Here is a 10,589-nt window from a genome sequence, read left to right on the forward strand (position 1 = left end):
TTTCCCGCTTGATGATGTCTATCTCCATGTGCTTGATTTTGATTCTCACCAGCATAAAGTATATCTTCCCTACAATGACATCTTTCAAGTGGTATTTGGATTTATTATACTCAAATTCAATGTGCAGACAGTCCTCAGTGCTAACCTCCATCTTGATGGAAGAGTTCAGCTCCGGGTATTGGCTGAGTGTGTGAACTACAATGTCCACCTCTTTGACAACATCATTGAGGCGGCGGCTGATGGTAACTCAAAGGAAATAGCGATCTGCCCGATGAACTCTATCTTGATGCCCTGGTGCTCCAGTCGCTTATTGGAGTTCTTGAGCACAAGGTTCACCTTCCCTGAGACCGTCTCTCCGTCGTAGAAGAGGAAATATTTCTCCTTCTTCCCACCCTCCGTCTTGTGCTTGGCCCGCTTCCTACTCTCCACATCCTTCAGAAGGATTTCCACCTCTATGCTCTGCCCGAAGCCGAAGCAGCTTATCGCATCGCGGGACAGGGCACCTCTCGGTAAGGACCGCTCCCTTGCACCGGGGCACGGGCTGCCCTAAGGAGGGAAAGCCAGAGGGCCCGAAGCGTGAGCACACTTGGCCGCTGCGCACTGCCCAGCTCCGCCGCTGCCACGGGGCAGTGGGCGCTGACGGACAGCTGGCTCCACGCGGGAGGGGCACGGCCAGAGGCGGGCGGCTGTGGGCTACAGCGTGGAGGAGCAATGCACCGGGGAGCAGTGCCCTGCGCCGAACCAGTCCCAGCCAGTCCAGTGGCTGGTGACAGTAAGCGGGCGAGGGTCAGCGATGTAATTCTGTGGAGGGCAGCCACACCGGGCCAGGTGTGCGTGGCATACGCCTGCCAGGTAGGGTCCAGCGCCGAGCAGCGCTGCGACCTGCCCAGCCTCCGGCGGTGCAACACACCCTGGGTTTTTCTTTTCTACCATAAAGTCAGGCTGCAAATTTTTTAAAACTGTTACCCTCGACTTCCCTTTTAAACATAAGTTCCAGTTTCAAACAATTTCTTTGTTAATGCATATGACTGTACACTGTTAGGAGCAGCCAGGCAACATTTTGAATGCTTTGTTGCTTAGAAATTTTTTATACCAGATGCCCTAAATAACTTTTTTTTTAAGAAAGAAAGAGAAAGAAAGAAAGGAAGAAATGAAGGAAGGAAAGAAAGAAAGGAGAAAAAGAAAGAAAGAAAGAAAGAAAGAAAGAAAGAAAGAGAGAGAGACAGAGAGAGAAAAGAAAGAAAGAGAGAAAGAGGGAGAGAGAGAGGGAGAGAGAATGGAAGTCTTGCTCTTTTGCCCAGGCTGTAATGCAGTGATGTAATCATAGCTCAGTGCAGCCTCAAACTCCTCACCTCAAGCCACCCTTCCACCTCAGACTACCCTACCAAGTATCTGAGACTACAGGCATGCACCTCTGTGCCAAGCTAATCTAAAATAAAAATTTAACTTTCTTTTTTTTTTTCTCGAAAATTGTTTTCTAAAGTGACTATCTTGTTTTGTATTTCCACCAGAAACATATGAGTTTTGCTCCAGTTTTTCCATATATTCACCAGCATGTTGTATTATCAGTTGTTTTATTTTAGCAATTCTGAAAGGCGTATAGTAGTGTCTTAATTTGATTTTATTTTGCACTTCCCTAATGAGCTATGATGCTGAGTATCATTTTTTGTGATTATTTTAATATAAATTAAATTAAACATTTAATTTCTCAGTTGCACTAATCACGTTTTAGAGGCTCAAAGGTCACGTGTAGTTAATGGCTATCTTATTGGATGGCACAGATTATCAAACATTTCCTTTATTGCATAAACTTCTGCTAGACAATAGGATGCCTTAGCTAAAGTCATGAGCTCTTCCACATCAGAATTCATGGCTAATCTTCAGCAGGAATAGAGCAACTTTATAAGACTATAACATTTAGTCCTAAAGCATTCAAAGTCTAGTTTTCACATTCCATGTTACAGTTACAAATTTCTCTAGTTTTGATTTAAAAATTACCTGACCATATTTGCTTTCTCCCCAACTAAGCTAGAAGCCTTTTAAGAATGGAGGCACTTTTTATCCAATTTGTCAGTCTGTGTCTTTTGATTGGGGCATTTAGTCCATTTACATTTAGGGTTAATATTGTTATGTGTGTATTTGATACTGCCATTTAAAGCTAGCTGGCTGTTTTGCCCATTAGTTGATGCAGATTCTTCATTCTGTTGATGCTGTTTACCTTTTGGTATGTTTTTAGAGTGGGTGGTACTGTTTGTTCCTTTCTATGTGTAGTGCTTCTTTCAGGAACTCTTGTAAAGCAGGCCTGGTGGCGATGAAATCTCTGAGTACTTGCTTGTTCACAAAGGATTTTATTTTTCCTTCGCTTATGAAGCGTAGTTTGGCTGGATATGAAATTCTGGGTTGAAAGTTCTTTTCTTTAAGGATGTTGAATATTGGCCCCCACTCTCTTCTGGCTTGTAGGGCTTCTGCTGAGAGATCTGCTGTGAGTCTGATGGGCTTCCCTTTGTGGGTAACCAGACCTTTCTCTGTGGCTGCCCTTAGCATTTTCTCCTTCATTTCAACCCTGGTGAATCTGACGATTGTGTGCCTTGGGGTTGCTCTTCTTGAGGAATATCTTTGTGGTGTTCTCTGTATTTCCTGTACTTGAATATTGGCCTGCATTGCTAGATTGAGGAAGTTTCCCTGGATAATATCCTGGAGAATATTTTCCAGCTTGGATTCATTCTCTTCGTCAGATTCAGGTACACCTATCAAACGTAGATTAGGTCTTTTGACATAGTATCACATTTCTTGGAGACTTTGTTCATTCCTTTTTACCCTTTTTTCTCTAATCTTGCCTTTTTGTTTTATTTCATTGAGTTGATCTTTAACCTCTGATATCCTTTCTTGTGCTTGGTCAATTTGACTGTTAAAACTTGTGCATGCTTTGGGAAGTTCTCGTGTTGTTTTTCAGCTCGATCAATTCATTTATATTCCTCTCTAAGTTGTCTATTCTCATTAGCACTTTGTCCAATCTTTTTTCAAGGTTCTTAGTTTCTTTGCATTGGGTTAGAACATGTTCTTTTAGCTCACAGAACTTTCTTATTAACCACCTTCTGAAGCCTGATTCTGTCAATTCATCACACTCATTCTCCATCAGGCCTGTTCCCTTGCTGATGAGGAGTTGTGATCCCTTGGAGGAGGAGAGGTATTCTGGTTTCCAGTGTTTTTGGCCTTTTTGCACTGGTTTCTTCGCATCTTTGTGTATTTATCCACCTGTCGTCTTTGTAGTTGCAAACTTTCAGTTTGGGTCTCTGAGTGGACGTCCAGTTTGTTAATAATGAAGTTATTTCTGTTTCTTAGTTTTCCTTCTAACGGTCTGGCCCCTCTGCTGTAGGACTGCTGAGGCCCACTCCAGGCCCTGCCTGCCTGGGGATCACCTGCAGCCACTGCAGAACAGTAAGAGTTGCTACCAGTTTCTTATTCTGCTATCTTTGTCCCAGAAGGATATCGGCCAAATGTCGGTCTGAGCTCTCCTTTATGAGGTGACTTTTTGGGTATACATGGGTCAGGGAGCTCCTTGAGGAGACAGTCTGTCCTTTATAGGAGCTCAAGTGCTGGGCTCTGGGTTCCATTGTTCATTCAGAGCTGCTGTGTGATTTCCTGTGCAATGACCCACTGAACCAGCTGAAACAGTGGTGCTGAGATTTGTGGCACTTTTTTGCCTGGGAATCTCTTGGCCTGGCTAGCTGTTTCAGTCTCCTTTTTAATCAGCTGAATAGGCTACTCTGCTTTCCCAGAGCTCCATTCACCAGCTAAAAGGGCACCCAGTTCCATGTATTTTGTATTGAGAACTGCCATGCCAGGGCAACAGCAAAACAGCCGCGCCAGCCAAAAGAGTTGCGCTGGTGACCCGTGGGGCTCCTCCGACTGGGAATCTCCTGGTCTGTGGGCAACAAATATCCATCTGGAAATGTGGCATTCACTCACTCTCTGCGCTTTCACTGGGAGCTGCAACCCTGAGCTGCTCCTAATCAGCCATCTTGAATCTCTCTCCCAATAACTTCTTTCAAGTTCAAAGTTTCACAGATATTTGGGGAAGGGGCACAATGCCATTAGTCTTTTTTCATAACAAGAGTGACCTTTGCTTCAGTTTCCAGTGAGTTTCTATCTTCATTTGATACCGTTTCAGCATGGACTTCATCATTTATATCATTATCAGCATTTTGGTCACAACCATTCAACATGTCTCTAGGAAGTTTCAAACTTTTCCACATGTTCCTGTCTTTTTCTGAGCATTTCAAACTGTTCCATCCTCTCCCTGTTACCCAGTTCCAAAGTAGCTTCCACATTTTCAGGTATCTTTATAGCAGTGCTCCACTCTCTTGGTACAAAATTCCTGTATCAGTCAATTTTTACACTGCTATAAAGAACTACCTGAGAGTGGGTAATTTATAAAGAAAAGAGGTTTAATTGATTCACAGTTCTGCATGCCTGAGGAGGCCTCAGATATCTGACAATCATGGCAGAAGGTGAAGTGTAAGCAATGTATATGTTACATGACAGAATAAGAGAGAGCATGATTTGGGGATGTGCTACAATTTTAAACCATCAGATTTTGTGAGAACTCACTCATTATCAGAAGAACAGCATGGGGGAAGTCTGCTTTCTTGATTTAATAACCTCCTACCTGGTCCCTCCCTTGATTTGTGGAGATTATAACTCGACATGACATTTGAATGGAGATGCAGAGCCAAACCATACTACCTTCACTTATGAAACTTAGTTTTGCTTGATTTAAAATTTTTGGCTGATAATTACTTTGTTTAAGAAAGCTACAGATAGGACTCCATTCCTTTCTGGCTTGAAGCGTTTCTGCTGACAAATCTGCAGTTAACCTGATAGCATTTCCTTTATAGGTTACCTGATGCTTTTGTCTCACAGCTCTTAAGATTCTTTTCTTCATCTTGACATTAGTTAACCTGATGACTATATTCGTAGGGATGATCTTTTTGCAATAAATTTTTCAGGTGTTCTTTGGGCTTCTTGTATTTGGATATCTAAATCTCTAGTAAGATGAAGGAAGTTTTCCTCAATTATTCCCTGAAATAAGTTTTCCAAACTTTCAGATTTCTTTTCTTTCTCAAGAACAACAATTATTTTTATGTTTGATCATTTAACATAATCCCAAATTTCTTGGAGATTTTATTCATTTTTACTTTTTTCTTTGTATTTGATAGGTTAGGTTAATTCAAAAGCCCTTTCTTTGATCTGTGAAGTTCTTTCTTCTACTTGTTCAATTCTATTATTTAACCTTTCAGTGTATTTTGCATTTCTCTTTGTCTTTCATTTCCAGAAGTTGTGATTATCTTTTCTTTATGATATCTGATTCTCTGGAGTCTTTAAAATCCATATCCCATATTGCTTTTTAAATTTCTTTAAGTTGGTTTTCACCTTTCTCTGATGCCTCCTTGAGTAGCTTAATAATCAATCTTCTGAATTCTTTGGCTATTCAGATATTCTTTTCCTTGTTTGGGAGCTATTACTAGAGAGCTAGTGTGATCTTTTGATGTTGTTATAGAACCTAGTTTTGTCATATAACAGAATTACTTTTCTGGCTTCTTATTTTGGTAGACTGTTTCAGTTGAAAGATCTGGAACTCAAGGGATGCTGTTCAGATTTTCTTGTGCCATGGGGTGATCCTTTGATGTGGTGCTCTCCCCCTTACCCTAGGGATGGGACTTCCTGAGAGCCAGACTACAGTAATTGTGATTTCTCTCCTGGATTTAGTCACCCAGCAGGGCTACCTGGTTCTTGGCTGATGCAGAGAAATGTCTGCAAAGAGTCTTGTGATGTGCCCCATCTTCAGTTTCCCAGCTGAGGATACGAGCACCTGCTCGAGTGCTGGAGTATTAGCTCAGGAGTGTAGTGGACTCTGTGGGAGTCCTTAGTTGTAGGTTTTTTGTTTGTTTGTTTGTTTTTGTGCACCAGTTTCCTCAAATTCTTGTCATGCCAACAGTGAAGTTATCACTTGGGACATCTGGTTAGCCAAGGTGTTGCAGGGGGCGGAATTAGCTGTTGTTTTCTCCTCCTCTGGAGAAACATTGTTCTGTTAGGAATTACTGTAATGGCTTGAGTTGGTTGGCCTCCTGCCAGGAGGTTGTGTTTTCCAGGAGTACTAGCTGCAGTCGTAGAAGGGGGATACAATCTTGCCCTGTATTGGCAGGGACAAGTACTCTGATTTTTCAAGTGATGAGTAGTCATGGAGTTCCCAGGGGTCTGTTTTTTTTCTTTGGTTACCAGGGCATGCAGAGAAAAATCATTAGGTGGGTGCAGGGTTAGATGGGTCTGAGCTCAGACTCTCCTTAAGTGGGGCTTGCTGTGGCCACTGTGGGAGAAGAAAGATGGTTCTCAGGCCAATGAAGTTATTTTATTAGGGGAATAGTGGCTACCTCTACTGCATCATACAGAAGACCAGGGAAGCTGGCAGTGACAGGCCTTCACTCAGCTTCCATGCAGTCAGCAAGACCAATCCCATTCCTGTTGTGCCTCACTAACAGCAATGAGTTTATATCCAGGCAGCTGGCAAGCAGGGCAGAGAACTTACCCCACACTTCAAGCCTCCCACTTGAGAAAACAAGCAGGGTTCTCAGGCCTCACCTCCCCCTTCCTGTTTGCACTTTTGTCTGAGGCTTCTGCACTTGTGTCTGTACTTCTTGTTTACCCTCCCCAGATTCTTTTCAGGCAAATTTGTGCTCAGTTGAAATTATTACAAAGTTCAGCTATGAACTTCCTTTACCTTGTGATTCCACCTCAATTCTTTATGTCTGCCTTCCCTTCCCCAAGGACCTCTATTAGATAAGAAATGGCTTCCCTAAACTTGAGTTGAGGACCAAGAGTGCCTACAGGGTTCTTTCTGCTGCTCCTTCTACTTTTGTATTTTGTTCAGCTCCCTAAATCCATTTCAGCTATAGGTAAGGTTAAATCCTTCTTTCAGATCTAGATTTTCAGGTTTCTCAATGGTGATGTATGTTTGGAGGCAGACTTTTCCTTTCTCTCACTTTGGAAACTCATAATTTTTTGGCTGTCTTACAGAGCTTGCAGCAGCAAGCTGCTTTTTTCAAAGGGTCTGTGAATTAGTTTGGTTTTCCTCGTATGTTCCTGAGGTGGTTCTTGGAGCAAAAGTTTACGGTGTGAGTCTTCTGACACTGTTCTGTTCATCCAAGCAAGAGCTGCACTTTAGTCCTGTTTTCTATCTGCCATTTTTTAACCACCTCCTGGTTTTTCTTCAAAATGTCTATCTCTTTAGACATTTTTCATTTATATCCTGAATTATTCTTATTTTTTATGTTGGTGTTAACCTTTCTTTTGTATTTCCTTGAGTAACTTAATAATTAACTTTTTGCATTCTTCATTTGACATTTCAACGATTTTATGTTGCTTTGGGTCCATTGCTGGAGAGCTAGTGTGATGGTTTTGGGACCTTTAAGAACCATGTTTTTTCATTTTGTCAGAATTAGTTTTTGGCTTCTTCTCATTTTGACAAACAATTTTGTCTATGTTTGAATTATTTTTTTATTTGATTGCATATTTTTAAATTTCTTTTTTTTCCTCTTTGGGGATATGACTTAAATATTTATAGTTCACTGTAACCTAATTTGACTCTGGATGCTTTTAGTGGTGAACTCTGTATGAGTTCCTTGGCTACAGAGAGTCTTTATTATGGCTTTCTCAGAAGCTGGTTCTAGTAGAGATATACTTGGCATGTGAGCAGGTTCACTGTCTCTTCTGGGATTTGAAAGGCAGAAGTCTTGTGAAGTTTATCTTGCTCCTTAGTAGTGTGCACAGTTATTTATTTGTTTTTCTTCCCTGTATCTTATTCTTTCATTTGAACAGTTCAGGCTTCAGGCCAGTAGGCAGTATCCATGGGTAAAAACTGGGCAAAGCTAAGGCAAATGGGTAAATACAATACCCAAAGTTGCACAGAGCTCTGGGTCTTGATAGAATTTGCTGTGGGAGCTGTCATTGAAACACACTGTCCTTTCAAGGGGAAAGGAGGGGGCCACATCAGCTCCCCTGCCAGGCCAGCAGGAAAATGATCTACCTCCAAGTCACAGTCCTGACCCAGTATTCCAGCTATTCATATCAGATAGGCAACTCTTTTCACTAGCAGAAATGCTGACATTTTACATAGAGAAGGATCATGACTCTACCCCTCATTCAACCCTGAGCCTGGAGGGCACTCCTCTGTGGATGCAGTCACCCTGAAGTTCTCAGAGAGGCTGTCTACAGGTTCACCTAACACTGAGCTCTTATGAGAGAAGCCTCAGCTATGTCAGCATTGGTGGGCAAGGGGAAGAAGTCACCTTCTCTAGTGCCCTTCACGAGTACCAGGACTGCCTATTTGGGCAGAGCCACAGACTTTCCTCACTGAGTCTAGTACTGCTCCTGTGCCTGTGCTTAATGAAAGTTTTCACAAGCAGAAAGTTCTGGAACTCAAAGCCTGCTGTCTGGATTCTTTTGTCCCACAGGGTACTTTCTTGATGTCGTACACTCTCTCCTCCCCTAGGAGTGAGATTCCCTGAGTGAAAGACTACTGTGAATCCTGCTGCTCTTCTTGGTCTAGCCACCTGGTGGAACTGCCATACTCCAGGATGGTGCTGGGGCATGTCTGCAAGGGATCTAGTGATATCACATTTCCTTGTCTCCCAGAAGCAAGTACCAGAACCAACTCCCACTCTCCTGCCACCCCAATCAGTGAAATTTCCTTGGTTATAAATAGCCTTAGTGTGTTGGTTTTTTCAAATGCCAGTTGTAGTAGTAATGAGCTGATCATGTGGATACTCAAGACTTCCTGGCTAACCAGGGTGCTGCAGGCAATGGTGATAGCTGAGATCTTGTACAAGTTTTCTTGTACCTGGGCACTGTGTTACTTTGCTCACATATAGTGTATTGGACCATGTTGGTTGGCCTCCCGCCAGGAGGTGGTGCTTGTAAGAGAGCATCAGCTGCAGTGGTAGTGGTGGGAATTGTGCCTGCCTTATATTACCCAGTTAAGGTAACCTTGTGTCTCAGGCAATCAGCAGGGCTGTAGGGCTCCCAAAAGTTTCTGCATTTTGTGTTAAGCTAGCATGTCAGGTGGAATGGCAAAGCCAAGTGAGGGCTGAGTCAGGCAAGTCTGCACTTTGGCTCCCCATGTGTGGGTGTAAGCAGCAGCCCCAGTGGGGATCAGATGGCCAGTTATCTGGTCACTGATGTAATGTTCCATGGAGGAATGCAGCTGCCTCCGCTACACAGAAGAATCTGCATTTAGGGGAGGGAGTAGCAGGCAGCAGTAAGCCCCACCCAGCTCTCACACAACTTAGTGTTCCACTAGCAGCAGCTAGCTAGATTCTAGGCAGTCTATACTCAGAACTCAAAACTGCTCCAGGCCATAAGTCTTTTTCCTCAAGACAGAAAGCATGGCTTTCAGGCCAGGGCCCAACCACTCCACTCTTGCACCTGTGACTATAGCACTCTTCTTCCTTGCCCCTCCCTTCTGGCCAAGGGGATTTGTCCCCAGTTGAGATTATACCATGAATCTCAGTTGGGAGCTTCTATCAACCTGGGACTGCCACCTGAGCTACCTAGCTGACTTCTGCAAGGTTCCTTGTGAGGTGGGATCAGGAATGGCTTCCCTCCAACCTTACTGGAGACTGGGAGTGCATGTAAAACACATCCTGATGCTGCTCCTTCTCATGTACTCTCCACCGCTCACTAAATCAGCTCTAGCACTGGATAGGGTTAAGGCCTTCCACTGTGGGCTACTTGCCAGGTTCCCCAGTGGAGAGTATATCCCGGAGGCAGTCTCTCTCCTCATTACACTCTGAGGACTTAACAATTTTCTTCCTGGCTCATGGTGTAGGCTGCAGCCCACTGCTTTTTTCAGAGGATCTGTGGTTTCTTTCTGTTTTCCTGTTAAGTTTCTGTGTTGCTTCTTGAAAAAAGGTTCACAGCTTGTCACTACATAACCATATTGATTGGCCTCCAGCCAGGAAGTGGTGCATGTAAGAGAACACCAGCTGCAGTGGTAGTGGTGGGAATTGTGCCTGCCTTTATTATCCAGGGAAAGTAATCTGGTGTCTCAGGCAATGAGCAACACCATAGAGCTCTGTGTTCTGTGTTAAGCTACCAGAGCAAGTGGAAGGGCAAAACCAGGTGGGGACTGATGGTGTTTTATAAGGGTTATTCACGTAGTTCATTTCTTTTCATGACTGAATAATATTTGATTGCATGGATATACTACATTTTGTAGTAGTTGGTAGACATGTGGGGTGTTTCTACTTTTTTGCTATATACACTGTGTGTACTTTCTTTCTTTCTCTCTCTTTCTTTCTTTCTTTCTTTCTTTCTTTCTTTCTTTCTTTCTTTCTTTCTCTTTCTTTCTTTCTTTTCTTCCTTTCCCTTCCTTCCTTCCTTCCTTTCTTCCTTTATTTATTTATTTTCTTCCTTTCCTTTCCCTTTCCTTCCTTCCTTCCTTCCTTCCTTCCTTCCTTCCTTCCTTCCCTCCCTTCATCTTTCTTTCTTTCTTTCTTTCTTTCTTTCTTTCTTTCTTTCTTTCTTTCTTCTTT

General features: G+C 43.0%; 1 pseudogene; it reads right to left on the reverse strand.

The window, feature by feature from the left end:
• Position 1: 1 nt before the first annotated feature.
• Positions 2 to 933, reverse strand: LOC119469089 (annotated as a pseudogene).
• Between the last annotated feature and the right edge of the window lie 9,656 nt (positions 934 to 10,589).

The sequence above is a fragment of the Cebus imitator genome, unplaced genomic scaffold (assembly GCF_001604975.1).
Source record: "Cebus imitator isolate Cc_AM_T3 unplaced genomic scaffold, Cebus_imitator-1.0 Scaffold570, whole genome shotgun sequence".
NCBI lineage: Eukaryota > Metazoa > Chordata > Mammalia > Primates > Cebidae > Cebus > Cebus imitator.